This window comes from Podarcis gaigeae (assembly GCF_964106915.1).
Source record: "Podarcis gaigeae genome assembly, chromosome: 14".
Lineage (NCBI taxonomy): Eukaryota > Metazoa > Chordata > Lepidosauria > Squamata > Lacertidae > Podarcis > Podarcis gaigeae.
The window spans coordinates 13,756,445-13,770,236 of NC_139690.1; the positions used below are offsets into that span (position 1 = coordinate 13,756,445).

Below are 13,792 nucleotides of genomic sequence, written 5' to 3' on the forward strand. Positions count from 1 at the left end.
TATAAATGAGAGAAAGAAATATGGAATTAGGCAAACCAGAACTATTTTGAAAAGAAAGAAGAAAAGAGCAGATTTGGTTGTCACTGGTGTCCTCGTCAGGTTCCCAGGTGACTTCTCCCTTTTAATAAGCTGAGCCTTGCTCTGTCTGGACATCTGGCTATTTGGAATTAAATCTGAATTAAATTTACACACACACACATGCATGCACGCAGGTAAACCAGAGAAAGCTACAACCGTTTATTCTGAAGAGCTCTGCAAGCATGCAAGCAAGCTCTGCTTTGACCTCTCACTACCATAGCCCCATTTTAGCAATAGTCATACCCTGGCTGCAATTAATCTAAATATCTAAATATATTCAAAATGAGAAAGGAAAACACTATTTCATACCAAAACAGCACAAGAGAGTTTAAATTTCTACCTTTCCTAGAACAGCAGCATTGAAAGGAGATTTTTCATTAGCATATTAATGCTGAATTTCTCTGTCGGGGGAAAAAATGCAATTTTAAAAATTCTTAATTCACAGAAATGTAGGTAAGAAGATCCCATGTTAAATAATTCTGCAGATGAAACTCAGTTTCTCTCAGTAAAACCCTGGTAATTCTTGAAAGATCCTTTAGCACCACAATAAGCAAAATACTCCTCATAGATTTATGATCCGGCACAATTGGACTTCAGATTCATCATCAGTCAGTGGAAATATTACAGTGAAGCATCTCCAGCAGCCTTTTGAGTCATCCGTAGGTTTTCCTCAGTAGCCAGGTCATGGTAGCTTATTTGTAGGGAAGATTAAAAGAAAGAGAATGTTGCAGTTTTTATGAATGAAGTTTTCTGAATGAATTTCCCTGTGTGCAAGCGAAATAAATCTGTGAATGAAGCTGAGAATGGCTGTAACTGACTGACAGTCCCAGGGGTGTTTAATTTCCAGCCAATCAGGAGAAAGCTCAGTGACTCATGCACCATAAATACACTAAACTAGTAGCCATGCAAAATGTGACTTTTAGTGATGGGGGCAATTCTTAATGTTCTGGTAGGCAGTGAATGGATGAAGACATCAATAATTACGCTGCCAATGTGTGCAATTCATTTTTTTTCCTGTTGAGAAAAAACGTGTGTGTGTATGTGCTGTTATTTCTGCAATGCAGCATGAGAAGGCTAGTAGAGAAAGAAACAAGCAAACATCTTTTCCACCAGCGTTAGTTCATATGGTATAAAATCGGGAGGGGGGGTAGTGATGTACCATTCTTAGAAGAAGAGTTCCTTTTTGTTGACTCTCGGTTCAATATCTAATGACACTTCCTGTGCCTATCAAATTTACTCTGAAGACATGAGAAAAACTGCAAAGGACTGAGCACAGACCGGAAGTGAGGCTGAGTCGGCAGTGCAATAAAGCACATTGCGTCCACCGAAATTGCTAGCAGTCTTAGCCATTAGTGAGGAACACAAAACTGCATTAAGCAGTGGGGCTGACCCAATGATTTAATGCTTATTACAAAGGATGTGTGTATTACACTTAAAAAAAAGAATCTGAATTCTGTATTAGAGAGAAAAAGCTGAAATTAGCGGCCAAAATGCACACAAAAATTGTCAAAAACATATATTTACTTACTTCACACACTTTTATTCTATATCTGATAGAAATCTGATTTGGTGCAAGGGAGCCATTTGTCTATGTAGCTTTGTCCACTCTGACTGGCAACAGATCTCCTTTACAGGAACGAATACAGAACCAGCATGGGGTATACAATGGGCATGTGTTGTTGTTATTATTGTTATTTATTAAATTTCTTTACCGCCCTTCACCTGAGGTTCATAGAGCAATTTACAACATAAAAACACAAAATACATAACATAATAAGGAACAAAAATGATACCCCCTCCCCAGTTTAAAAGGACATAGATTGTTTAATTAGCCATGATCACTTGCAGAGAGTTAAGCCCATGATAGCCTCTTTCCCACAAAACACTTCTTCAGCCTCAAGTCAATACCATGGGAAAGCCTAACCAACACCAGCGCTTGCTACCTATTGACAGTCAAACAAAACCCTTCAGTTTACATGTGGTGATGTTCAGAAATGTGGCTGATGAAAGCAGGGGTGATGTAGTGACCCAGGTTCAAACATCTACTTCCTGGGTGACCAAGTCACTTTCTCTTCATGTTTTCAGCTGTTAGTTTCGGGCAACATCCTGACTTTCAAGCCAGGAGCCTTCATGATGCTAAGTAGCAAGACTGGGACGATATTACCTTCAACTGGATTCGTTCAGTTGTAGGTACCAGATATAGAGAGCAAGCCTAACAGAAGAAAACCTAGACCTGATAGGAAGCAACAAGGAAACCAGAGTCTTCCCAGCGAGTCCAACCATTAACTTAGCATTTATATATCTGAGCAGAACCAGAGATCCCCCAGACCCTCAGCAGAGCTGCAGGACATTTAAAGGGGTGACACTCTTACCTGATGCCTGTAGTGCTTTTGCAGTGCCTCAGATTACACCTTCTGCCTTCTTCCACTGGGACCTCTCGCCTTGCCTTTGGGCTACCTTGGGTGGTAGATGGCAAAGCTCACACCCTGGAAACTCCAAGTTGCCTGTCCTGTGTTCAGGGCCCAATAAATCATCATCATCATCTCCTTAATGTGTTTATGGAGTGCCACCTAAAACACCAGCTGAGTCCAATTAAAAGGCTGAGATGAGAGGCCTCCCAGGCACTGAGTCATTTTTTTCTTAAGGGACCCAGGGCAGGAATCAGCAGTAGGCCCCCACCAGGGTGTTGGGGCCCTGGCAGATGCCCAAAGATGTAGGGTGATGGTGCTAGCCGTGGTAGTTATGAACATAATATAAAGTAATTATTGGTCCATTCGATACAACAGACCTCGAATGTGGTCAGGCCTCTTATAATCAGTGCCATCTTATAATCTCTGCCTCTGACCCTCTCTCTGCACCCTCCTTCATTCTTCTGTGTCCTGGACATGCCAATAAATATGTCAAACGCAGACACACAACTCTGTCATTGCTTTGTGTGCACTAAGACACCATAATAGATGTGGCAGAAGTGGCATGCATCCGACTGCCACTGACTCTGTCTGCTGTGATATCATGCCATGCTGAAAGATGCCAGTCTTGGCCTAGCACAAAAGGGGGTCTCTTCGGGAACTGGATTCAGAAGTTTGAAAGTGAGAATGTGAAAATGAGCAAGTACTCCATGGGCTTTTAAAAGGACAGCTTGGTGGTGCAGAAGATTTTAATGAAAGCGGACAGATGCCATTCACTTTTCACATCGGGGTACTCCCTCATACAGTGGCGTAGCGTTGGTGGTGGTGCCCACGGTGGGCAAGGGCAAGCGTGGTGGAGGGCGCGTGCACACACGCCGGCCAGGGAGCGCCAGCCCAGCCCTTGCCACCGATGCTGCTGGAGCGACCCGACCCCCCCCACTGGAGCAAAGAAGGGCCTGTCCATCCATGCAGGGGGGGGGCGGGGAGCCCGGCCAGCTAACACAGCCCTTGGCGGGTGGAGAGTCACACCAGGTCGGGCTGTGCTGGGGATGCTTGTGGGGGGGGGGTGCTAGGTTCATGCCCCCTCAAAAAATGTGTGCCTGGGGCCATGGCCGCACTGGCACACACACACCCTATGCTGCGCCCCAGGCCCCCGTAACCAAATCACAACAGATCCCTCCAGTTTTTATTTACATGACATTTAACATGATGGTCGTGTGATTTTGGATGCCCCATGAGGGGTTCGCGTGATACCAGGGCAATCAGGGCAAAAACTTGGGCTTTCCTTACAGGCACCAATTCCTATGTGAGGGCTTTTTGTTAAAAACAAAGAAGTCTCCTTGCCACATCTTTTCCAATGATGAAAGGGAGATTAAAAAACATCAAAGGAAGACTCCCCTATCTAAAGGCACCAGTGTGTGGGCCTGGGGTGTGGGAGAAGACACATCATAATAACACACTCTTTTAGTAAGTCACAGGGCGCTGCACATGCGAAGCAAGGTTTTTAAAAGCTGGCTTTTGTTTTGTTTTTAAAAAAGAACACAATCAGAAATAGCTTTCTATATCCAAACAGGGGGAGCAAAAGCACAAAAACCAGCCTTAGCAGAAGGAGGTGGAAATGCATGAGTAAAAAGCTCTTTCAACCCCCCCCCCCAAATTGGAAAAGCAAGCCGAAGTTTCAAGTTAGGCCTAATTTACCCACTCAAATACCCCTCAACATTATTCACGTCCCTCCTATGGTTTGCAAGGCTGAGGGTTCAAGGCTTGACCTACTCAGCGTAGGCCCATTGAAATAAATAGACATGGCTAACTTTGTTCATTGATTTCTATGGGTCTAACTCTGTAGTTGAATGAAACCCTGAGGCATTCATCTGAAAGCAGCTGAAAGGGCCCCCACGTTCCAATCGTAATCGTTCTCAGCCTTACCTGTGGTTCTCTGATTGTTTCAGATTGCTTTTCCATCGTTTCCCCAACTGTGCTTCTCTCTGGAAAAGCAGGGACATGGCATCTGATGCAGAAAAACCATAACAGGAGCATCCCCCAGGACCAGGAGCAGGGCCTGGCAGGGAAGGGGCCATCGATTTAATCCCTCTGTTTCTGAATGTGCAATATTGGCAGGGTGGATAAAGGTTTGCAATAAGAGAGAGAGAGAGAGAGCTGTTGTGGCAGAGCACATGCGCGGATCCCAACAAAGCCACCGTTTCCCACTAGGGCTGAAGTTCCTCCGAAGCACATTCTTCCAGAACCTTCTTCATACAAACTCCTCCTGTGTCATATTATGAGATGGAGCCTGAACAAAACATGGGGGGAGAGTGGGATGGAAAAGGCAGATGAACCGCTGAGGCTTTAAGACAGGCTTCCTCAACCTCGGCCCCCCCAGATGTTTTGAGACTACAATTCCCATCATCCCTGACCACTGGTCCTGCTACCTAGGAATCATGGGAGTTGTAGGTGAAAACATCTGGAGGGCCGAGGTTGAGGAAGCCTGCTTTAAGACAATACCAGCGTATTTTCTGTGGACTCCCCCTGCCCTGCCCCCGCTGTCATCAGCAACACTTAACGCTACTCCTGGCCTGCTCCGGGTTACCAAAATTATTAAAGTCCATATACCTGATGCTGTTCTGTAGTTACACTAAAAAATAGAAGATAATCACCTTTAAGATCGCCCCGAAACCATATAACAAGCCATTTCTGTGGGGATAATTTTGTTTACATAGTGTTCTTGCCTTGCTAGCAATGGCACATAAGCCCTGCCAGTCACAGATACCACACAGCGTATCTCATGGTTGGAGAAACTTTTCCTGCCTGAGGGCCACATTCCCTCGTGGTTAATATTCCAGGGGCCACTTTAATCAGTGGTGGGTGGAGCCAGAGGCAAAACTGAGAGGGGAAAATGGATGCAACTCTTTTGAGCAGTAAGCTACGTTTAAGCCAGACATACATCAGTTTACTGCACAAACAGAACACTGCCTGTGAGTGGAGACAGAGCATAGGAGGCCCGTGCAGAGCTTTTCTGAGGCCCAGGGAGGGGAATCTTGCTAGAATAATGTTATAAACTCAAAATAAAAGGGCAGCTGGTCTCTGGTTGGACAGCCTGGCCCTCCAAGGCCTGGGGCAAGTGTACCCAGCTGCCCATGTGTGGGCACAATAGTCTCCCCTCTTCTGCCACCTCAGAATCAGGCTAGCATTCATTCTGATTTGCTGGTACAAAGTTTAGGTTGCGTCAAGCGACTGTTAGTCCACACTTTCCATTGCATTTTCCTATCACTTTTCGCACTGCAAAAAGTCCGGTGTGTGTGTGTGTGTGTGTGTGTGTGTGATCTCTTAAGAGATTGCTACAGAGGTTTGTGTCCTACTCAAGAGTTGACCAACTGATCTGACAAACCCAAAAGTATAATGCACCACATGAGGTAATGCTGTGCTTTTTTAAAAAAAAAACCTGTCAAATTAATAGTTCAAATAAGAGTAGATCTATTTAAATTAATGGACCTGTTAGCGGTGTCCATTGATTTCAATGGGTCTACTTTGAGTAGGACTATCATTAGTTATAACTCCAGGTATAGAAGATTATGATTACTCTAGCTGTTGTCCTTTGCACATTTCAGTTGCAGTGATGTCGGAGTGAATTTTATCATGCACAGTATATACCGTATTTTTTGCACCATAACACTCACTTTTTTCCTCCTAGAAAGTAAGGGGAAATGTCTGTGCGTGTTATGGAGCGAATGCCTACGGATGGCGGGGGGATCTGCTGCAGTCGTGAGCAAAGGATCCATGGTTCCCCTTCCTTCCCTCCTCCGTGGCTTGCTTTGAAACAGCAAAGCAGGAGAAGAGCCGTTGAGTGGGGAGGAGAGAGGGACAGAGAGCCTGCTTGCTTGCTTTAAAGGAGCAAAGCGGGAGAGGAGAGGAGCCTTCTCCTCTTATACCCCACTTCTGCATTATTAACAGCATCCTTCTCCACCCACCCCACGCGTGTTCCTTGTCCCTTGAGTGCTTTTCCTTCCCTCCCCACTTAAAACGTGGTTACAAAGCACAGATCCACATGGATCCTCAGGATTTTTGCATTGGGCTACCCCAAACTCACCGTCAGATCACATGTCTGTGGCCACAGCATGAACCACAAAAATCATACATCCGCTGTTTCATTTAGAATATTTTTCTTCTTGTTTTCCTTCACTAAAAACTATGTGCGTGTTATGGTCGGGTGCGTGTTATAGAGCGAAGAATACGGTACTATATGGTTTGTTTTTATGCAATGGAACAATAGAGGTTTGAATTTGCATGTCATTTCTTCAGTAGAATTTCATACTTGTTGTTACACACTTTTTCTTTCCCTTAGCATCGTAGGAGTTTGCAACTTTAAGAGTGTGGAAGGTGAACTTTGAAGGAATTAGGCTGTACTTGCTGAGCAGAAGGAAGGTTTGAAAAGTGGGTACCTAAAATGCAAGTATCAGATTTCATTGAAGTGGGCAGTCTCTCTTTGCTAGCTATTGTTTGGAACCTCTCTTTCCTGCAAACAGATTTCTACCAAAATACCACAAGATTGCAACTTGCTTGTCTAAACGAGAGGGAATAAATCCTCTCCCTTCTCCAAAAGGCTTTTTTAAAAAATAAAAAGATTCCCACCAACAGGGAAGCGAGCAACAATAGGCTTTATTGACCTCTTCCACAGGAGAGCTTTAAACTGCAGTGGATGCTTCCTGTCACATGCACTCCCTCATGTTAATTCTCAGTGTGTGGGTGAGACAGACCGCAGTCACATTTACTGCCTTGTGAGTGAGGGGTGGAGAGGAAAGCGAGAGGCATGTGCCGGTGCCAGTGCTGTTATCGCTCAATGCAGAAGTCCAGAATCACGTTAGATCCCTGCTCATATAAAATGCATCACTTGTGGAAGAAAAAAAAGAAAAGAAAGGAAAAGGATTTCAAAGGGAAGCAATCGTGATTGGAATTACACGTGCCATCACCCCTGCTAAGGAGATGGGGACTTTCTTTTCTCTTTTTTTTAGTGCAAAAAGGAATCTGTTCTTGCTTTTCAGGCACAAATAGCATCGGTTTCTACCAGAGCCCAGCTTTTCGCTAGCATAAACAGCAATATTTATTGTCACCGGAAGACCTCCTGCCCAGCACTCAGCCTTCTTGGTGGCCATGTGCATCTACCCCCCCTCTCCCAGCTTCCCTTCCTCCAGAATAAACTCACAAAACCACCCCTTTCCCATCTTTCTAATCACAAGCTGCTCTTAATTTCTGCACCTGCTTCCAGCCCAGCTTTTTCCCTATCTTCCCCCGATTCCTCTTAACCAGGGGTCAGTAAACTTTTTCAGCAGGGGGCCGGGTCCACTGTCCCTCAGACCTTTTGGGGGGCCGGACTATATTTTTTTTGGGGGGGGAGGGGAAATGAACAAATTCCTTTGCCCCACAAATAACCCAGAGATGCATTTTAAATAAAAGGACACATTCTACTCATGTAAAAACACGCTGATTCCCGGACCGTCCTCGGGCCGGATTTAGAAGGCGATTAGGCCAGATCCGGCCCCCGGGCCCTAGTTTGCCTACCCATGCTCTTAACAATGCTTTTCAACTGACACACCAGAAATCCCAAAGTGAGGACCAGTCTGACCTAAGGCTGGTCACCTGAGTAATGCAGCCGCCATCCCCCCCCCTTTGCTGCTCATTGCTGGGGCAGGGTGGGGGTGGAGCAAGGTTGCAAATATATTATATATACTTAAAAAATGGGGCAAGTAAACCCCAAATGGCTGTCTAGGCTACGTGTGGTAGCGAGGAAGAGAAACATGCACAATTAAAATAGTTAACTGGTTGGCATTAAAGGTAAGCCCTGGCTTGGAGACACTGAAAACTACACTGAACATAAAAAGCGGCCTAATACGAAGCGAGACCATTTGTCCATCTAGCCCAACATTGTTCTGACTGACAGCCGCTCTCCAGGGACTAAGGTAGAGGTCTACCTGTTCCTTCTAACTGGAGACAGCAGGGATGGAACCTGAGATCTTCTGCAAGTAAATAATGCACTTTACTACCAGCTTTTGCCCAAGACATTTTGCTGCCTGAGGCAAAGGGCAAGATGGCGCCCTACCCCATTCCAGATACAGGAGCTGCCTGGGCTAACGACTGAAACTCACTTCAACGCTGAAGATAACATCCTCCATTGCACCTGAGGGTGTGGGGCAGGCACAACTCTCGTCTAACAGAGGGGAATGTGCAGGGGGCTGAGGAGGGGAAACAACCAAGGGGCTGCTACTGCTGCCGCCGCCACCCTTCATCACTCCCAGCATCCACCACCAATAGGTGCCAACTCCTTGGGGACCAGCTCTTCTGGAGCCCCCAATATCCCCCCATGTTTAGAACCATCGGGGGGGGGGGCAGACGAGGCCAATCGCAGAGCAGCTTCCATGGCCAACACCTCCTCCTGCTGAAGAGGGCCAGGAGGGAAGAAGCTGCCCCCAGCAGCAGAGGGAGGAAGAGGTGGTTAATTTTGGAGCCATGTGCGGCACGGCTTCAGTGGCCAGCGGCACCTCCTTGCCCCTATTAAGGGGAAGACAGGGGAAGCAGCCCTCAGCCAGTGGCAGTAGGTGGCCCAGAGAGGAGCCGCCAATGGCGATTGAAGCTGTGCTTCCATATTTGGCTCTACCCCTTGGATCCTCCCAATGTCATGCATGCACCATCACCACCACCCCAAATCTTGTGCATAAGTCGGCGCCTCTGGCTATGCCCAATGGTAGGGCTAGCCCTGTCTCCTGCTGCTCCATTTTCCAATTCTCTTCACACATGGATAGAGGGAATGAAGTCTAAAAGACAATTTTACACACCGAGAGGAAATTATGTACCTGTGCTCTGGGAGCCTGTTGTCTTTGTCCATGGAGCTTTTCCCAGTAGTGATGTATGAAAGTGAGAGCTGGACCATCAAGAAGGCTGATCGCCGAAGAATTGATGTTTTTGAATTATGGTGCTGGAGGAGACTCTTGAGAGTCCCATGGTCTGCAAGAAGATCAAACCTCTCCATTCTGAAGGAAATCAGCCCTGAGTGCTCACTGGAAGGACAGATCCTGAAGGTGAGGCTCCAATACTTTGGCCACCTCATGAGAAGAGAAGACTCCCTGGAAAAGACCCTGATGTTGGGAAAGATGGAGGGCACAAGCAGAAGGGGACAAGAGAGGACGAGATGGTTGGACAGTGTACTCGAAGCTACCAGCATGAGTTTGACCAAACTGCGGGAGGCAGTGGAAGACAGGAGCGCCTGGTGTGCTCTGGTCCATGGGGTCACAAAGAGTCGGACACGACTAAACAAGCTGTGGGAGCAGGGAAGCAAATGGACCTCAGCATATGTGGTGTCTATGTCCCCATCCCCCTTTCAAGGGGGCAGTGGTAATCTGAGATATACATGTTGATCTCTCATTGATGCATTGAAAACCTTGTTGAAAACTCTTTCAATTCAGCAATCTCACATCCTCTTATCACTCCATCCTCTTATCACATGGATAAGGACTCTGCAACTTTGTAGATGGGACTCCAATCCTTATTGTGCCCAGTGAGCATGAACTCCCCTTATTGTGGTATTAGGACCTGTGCTTATAAACTTGTACATGAACTATCTAGAATTGTGGAGTGGGGGAAAGCAACCAAATAGCCATGTTTGCTGAGGATACTAAACTGTTTGGGGTTGTTGAAGAAAAAAAGGATTCTGAAGAGCTCCAAAAGGACCTCTCCAATCTGAACGAATGGGCAGTAAAATAGCAAATTTAGTATAATAAGTGTAAAGTATTGCAGTCTAAATTGGGAGTGACTGACAAGGAGCAAGACCTTGGGGTCACAACAGATAGCTAAAAAATTGAAAATGTCAGATATGTGAAAAAGGCAAATGCTGAATATTAAATTGCTCCATTTCACATCTTCCAGTTTGTAATACTTCAGTGGGCCAATCCACCCAGGCAAAGCCTCCACTGGCTAAGTGCAGATAAATAATAATAATAATAATAATAATAATAATAATAATAATAATAATAAATTATAGTATTATTATTATTAATAATAATACCCCGCCCTCCCCAGCCAGGGCCGGGCTCAGGGAGTCTAACAAGCAATAATAAAAGTAAGTTGAATGAATACAACTTAAAAACAAAATTAAAATACAACATTAAAATATTGAAACAATATAATATTAAGATGTAGCCTCATCGCAGCAGGAGAAAGGAAAAGAAAAAAGAAAGAGGGGGAGGGAATCAAATTGGCTCCAAGCCAAAGGCCAGGCGGAACAACTCTGTCTTACATGCCCTGTAAAAGATAGCACTTTCCTGATGCCCAATGTCACCACAGATGGAACACTTTTCAATAAAAGTTGGCCTACACGCTCTTGCTGCAATGATAGAAAAATGTAGGGTAACCAAGAGCAGAAAAATCAAAGTGGTGCATATAAATGTGCAAATCAGCTCAACGATACACAACAAGCAGTATTTCATCAGGCCCGAGGCAGTTTTTCAGCCAGAGGAAGCGGAATCAGTGGCGTAGCGTGGGTTGTCAGCACCCGGGGCAAGGCAAGTAATTTGCGCCCCCTAACCCGTGGATTTGCGCCCCCTAACCCTAACCCCCAGATGTTGTGGCCGGTGCGGCCGGCCCCCCCTGCACCCCCCACGCTACACTACTGCCACAAAGTAGTGCGAGGCTTAATCACATGGCGGGGAAGAAGGCAGCAACTGGGTCCCGGGGGCGTCTCTGATGTGGCCTTACGGGCACCATTTGCAAGCGGGGAGCGGCACCCCATCCGCGCGAGCGCGCCCCCAGACGCAGGAGCCGCGCAGGCAGGGCTGGGGGCTGAGGCGCCAATGGAGGGGAGATGAAGGGCCTGCGAAGCCCTCGAGCACCAGAGAGCTGCTCCTGGTTTCGGGGGGGGGGGGCTCGGCCGGGGGCGGCAGCCCTTTTGTCCGCAGGATGGCAGCGGCGCCACCGGCCAGCCCCATTACCGGCCCGGCCAGCCTCCCGGGGCGCCAGGGCTCCGCCGCAACTAACACCTTCCCTCCAAAACTGGGCTGGTCGGATGTAGTTCTCTCCCGCGCTCAGCTCTGCGCTGGGCGGCCGCTGCATTTTCCCTCCCCCAGATAGTCCCTCCCTCGCTCGCTCTCCGCTCCGCAACGCACGCCTGGCACCCTCCACCTCCACAGTGGGCGGCGACCCGGCAGCTCGGATCAGATTCGCACAGCCAGCACTGTGAGAGAGAGAGTGAGCCAGGACCAGGTAGGGGCAGAGAGCTCCGAGTGCGCCCCCAAAAATGTTGCGCCCGGTGCGGCTGGCACCCCTTGCACCCCCCACGCTACGCCACTGAGCGGAATAGTTCTTGCATTCATGCAATAACTGCATAAGCTTAATTTGTTTATTCACTTAAGTAAAAATTAAAAAATTGAGTGGCTTACAAATTTCCTCACAGGAAGTGGAAGCCTGGCTGCAGGCCCTTCAGTTAATGACCTGAAGAGAGTATGACTTTGCAGCATTTGAACTTGAATACGCTGTACATTCAGTAACCTACAACTATATCCACACCTTGCTAACATCCTTTCAGTTTATGGCTAAAAGAGAGGCTATTTCTAACTCATGAGCAGGCAACCTACAACACAGATATTGCATATGGAGGACATTTGTAGTACAGCTAGAAGAAACAAGTGCTAGGATGATCATTTCTGCATGTCTCTTCCATGCCTATGTTAACTCCTTCCTAGCTTAGTAGACTAGTGAAAACTGAGGGCAGAGGCAGTACGTACTATACACAAAAATATTTTGGAGTTGTGGCACACTGGCCAGCACAACCCATTTTAGCCACCACAGTTGAATATAGGGAGCTGGGGAAACCAATTTCCTTTCAAAAATGAGTTTTTACACAATAATGTTGACACAGAGAATTGAGAGCAACCATTAACGGTGAAAAAAAGCACACCACACCATTACTTTTTTATAATCATTTTTATTCATTATGGAAGAACCCCCACTAGTATTTACATAGTGCAAAAAGCTGTTATTACTCAAAAAGGTATGGTAGACAGAACAATTATCCTTCGTAAAAGAAAAAACAGACAGAACCTGTTCATGAAGTAATTTCATAATGATTTTCTATTTTAAACCCACGTTCTGTTACTACAAATGTAAAGGTATCAAAGATTAACAGACATTACTTTATTATAGTCTTTTAAAAATACATTAACCATATATTAACATTAATTGGGCTGTGCCATTCAGTTGATTTTTTAAAAGTGTTAATTGTTTTAAGTTTAGACATTTTCTTACTGTTTCTGCTGGGCAGGTCTGGGTATATAAAGCTGTACAATTTCCATTTATGGCTTTGCAACTTTTAAAAAAAGTCTTCCTATTGAATTAGTGATTAAAATCTGGTAACTTGACTGAATATCTTGATTAGTTGGCACATCACACACACAAAGTATTATGACAATTTCAGCAAATAGCAGCTTTTCAAACAATACTTTTTGCTCCATGCTATTAAAATTTAACAACTTCACTGGACTCAACTATACTGTGTACATCCACCCACCCAATTAACATTCCAAGGTAACTCTCTCTGTGTTGTACTGAGTTCAAAATTCACACAAGTGCATTAATCAAAAGGACCTTTTCTTCCATGTTAAAAATAGCAGAACGCCACACCACACCAGTCACTGATCAAGCTTCTAGGTCTGTAAATACAGTTTGAAATTCAATCCAGAGGAGAGAGGGAATAAGTTAAATGGGGTTTACTGGCTACCATAGACTCGAAAGAAATAAACATTGCATTGTTAGCCTACAAACCCCAAAATCTTGTTTGGCCTGCCAAAGGCTCAAGTACAATAGCTCACCAGGCATTCCATTTTCCAGGGTAAGCTAATTTTTATCCAAATACTGGAGTGTTTAATACTTCATCACATAGTCACTTCAAACAAAGGAAGATCTAGCCCACTGTGCACTCCCCCCCCCCTGCAACCCTCATCTCCTTCCACAAATTCTGGTAAAATTTGCTAACCAAGTTTTTAAAAGAGCACAGATATTTGCTGAACATGTCCTAAATTTGAACCTACTTACGAAAGCAGAAACACCATTTGACCGTGCGTAAGAATCTACTTTTTATGCCAGTACAGAAATTGTGCTACTTAAAAAACCCAAACAAACAGGAACTATCGTGGCACTGAAAGATAAGGTAACTCATCAAAAGGAACAGAATGTGGATGCTCATTACAGAAGATGACAGAATCACATACACCTCATTATACTACACACCAGAAAAAACCTTATTAAATACAAGCTAACATAACCTCACA

At 45.6% G+C, this 13,792-nt stretch overlaps 1 protein-coding gene across 2 annotated transcripts in view; it reads right to left on the bottom strand.

Moving 5' to 3' along the window:
* The window catches only part of SHC4 (SHC adaptor protein 4), a 56,080-nt gene extending 53,480 nt beyond the window's left edge, over positions 1–2,600 (bottom strand). The window contains exons 1-2 of one of the 2 annotated variants that reach the window (XM_083712667.1): positions 1,827–2,347; positions 419–1,605 (exon numbers count right to left, since the gene is read on the bottom strand). The gene's annotated coding sequence lies outside the window, so the exon portion shown is untranslated. Of the gene's footprint in view, positions 1–418; positions 1,606–1,826; positions 2,348–2,450 lie in introns of those variants that run through there. The other variant, XM_083712668.1, reaches the window with a different exon arrangement.
* Positions 2,601–13,792: the final 11,192 nt, after the last annotated feature.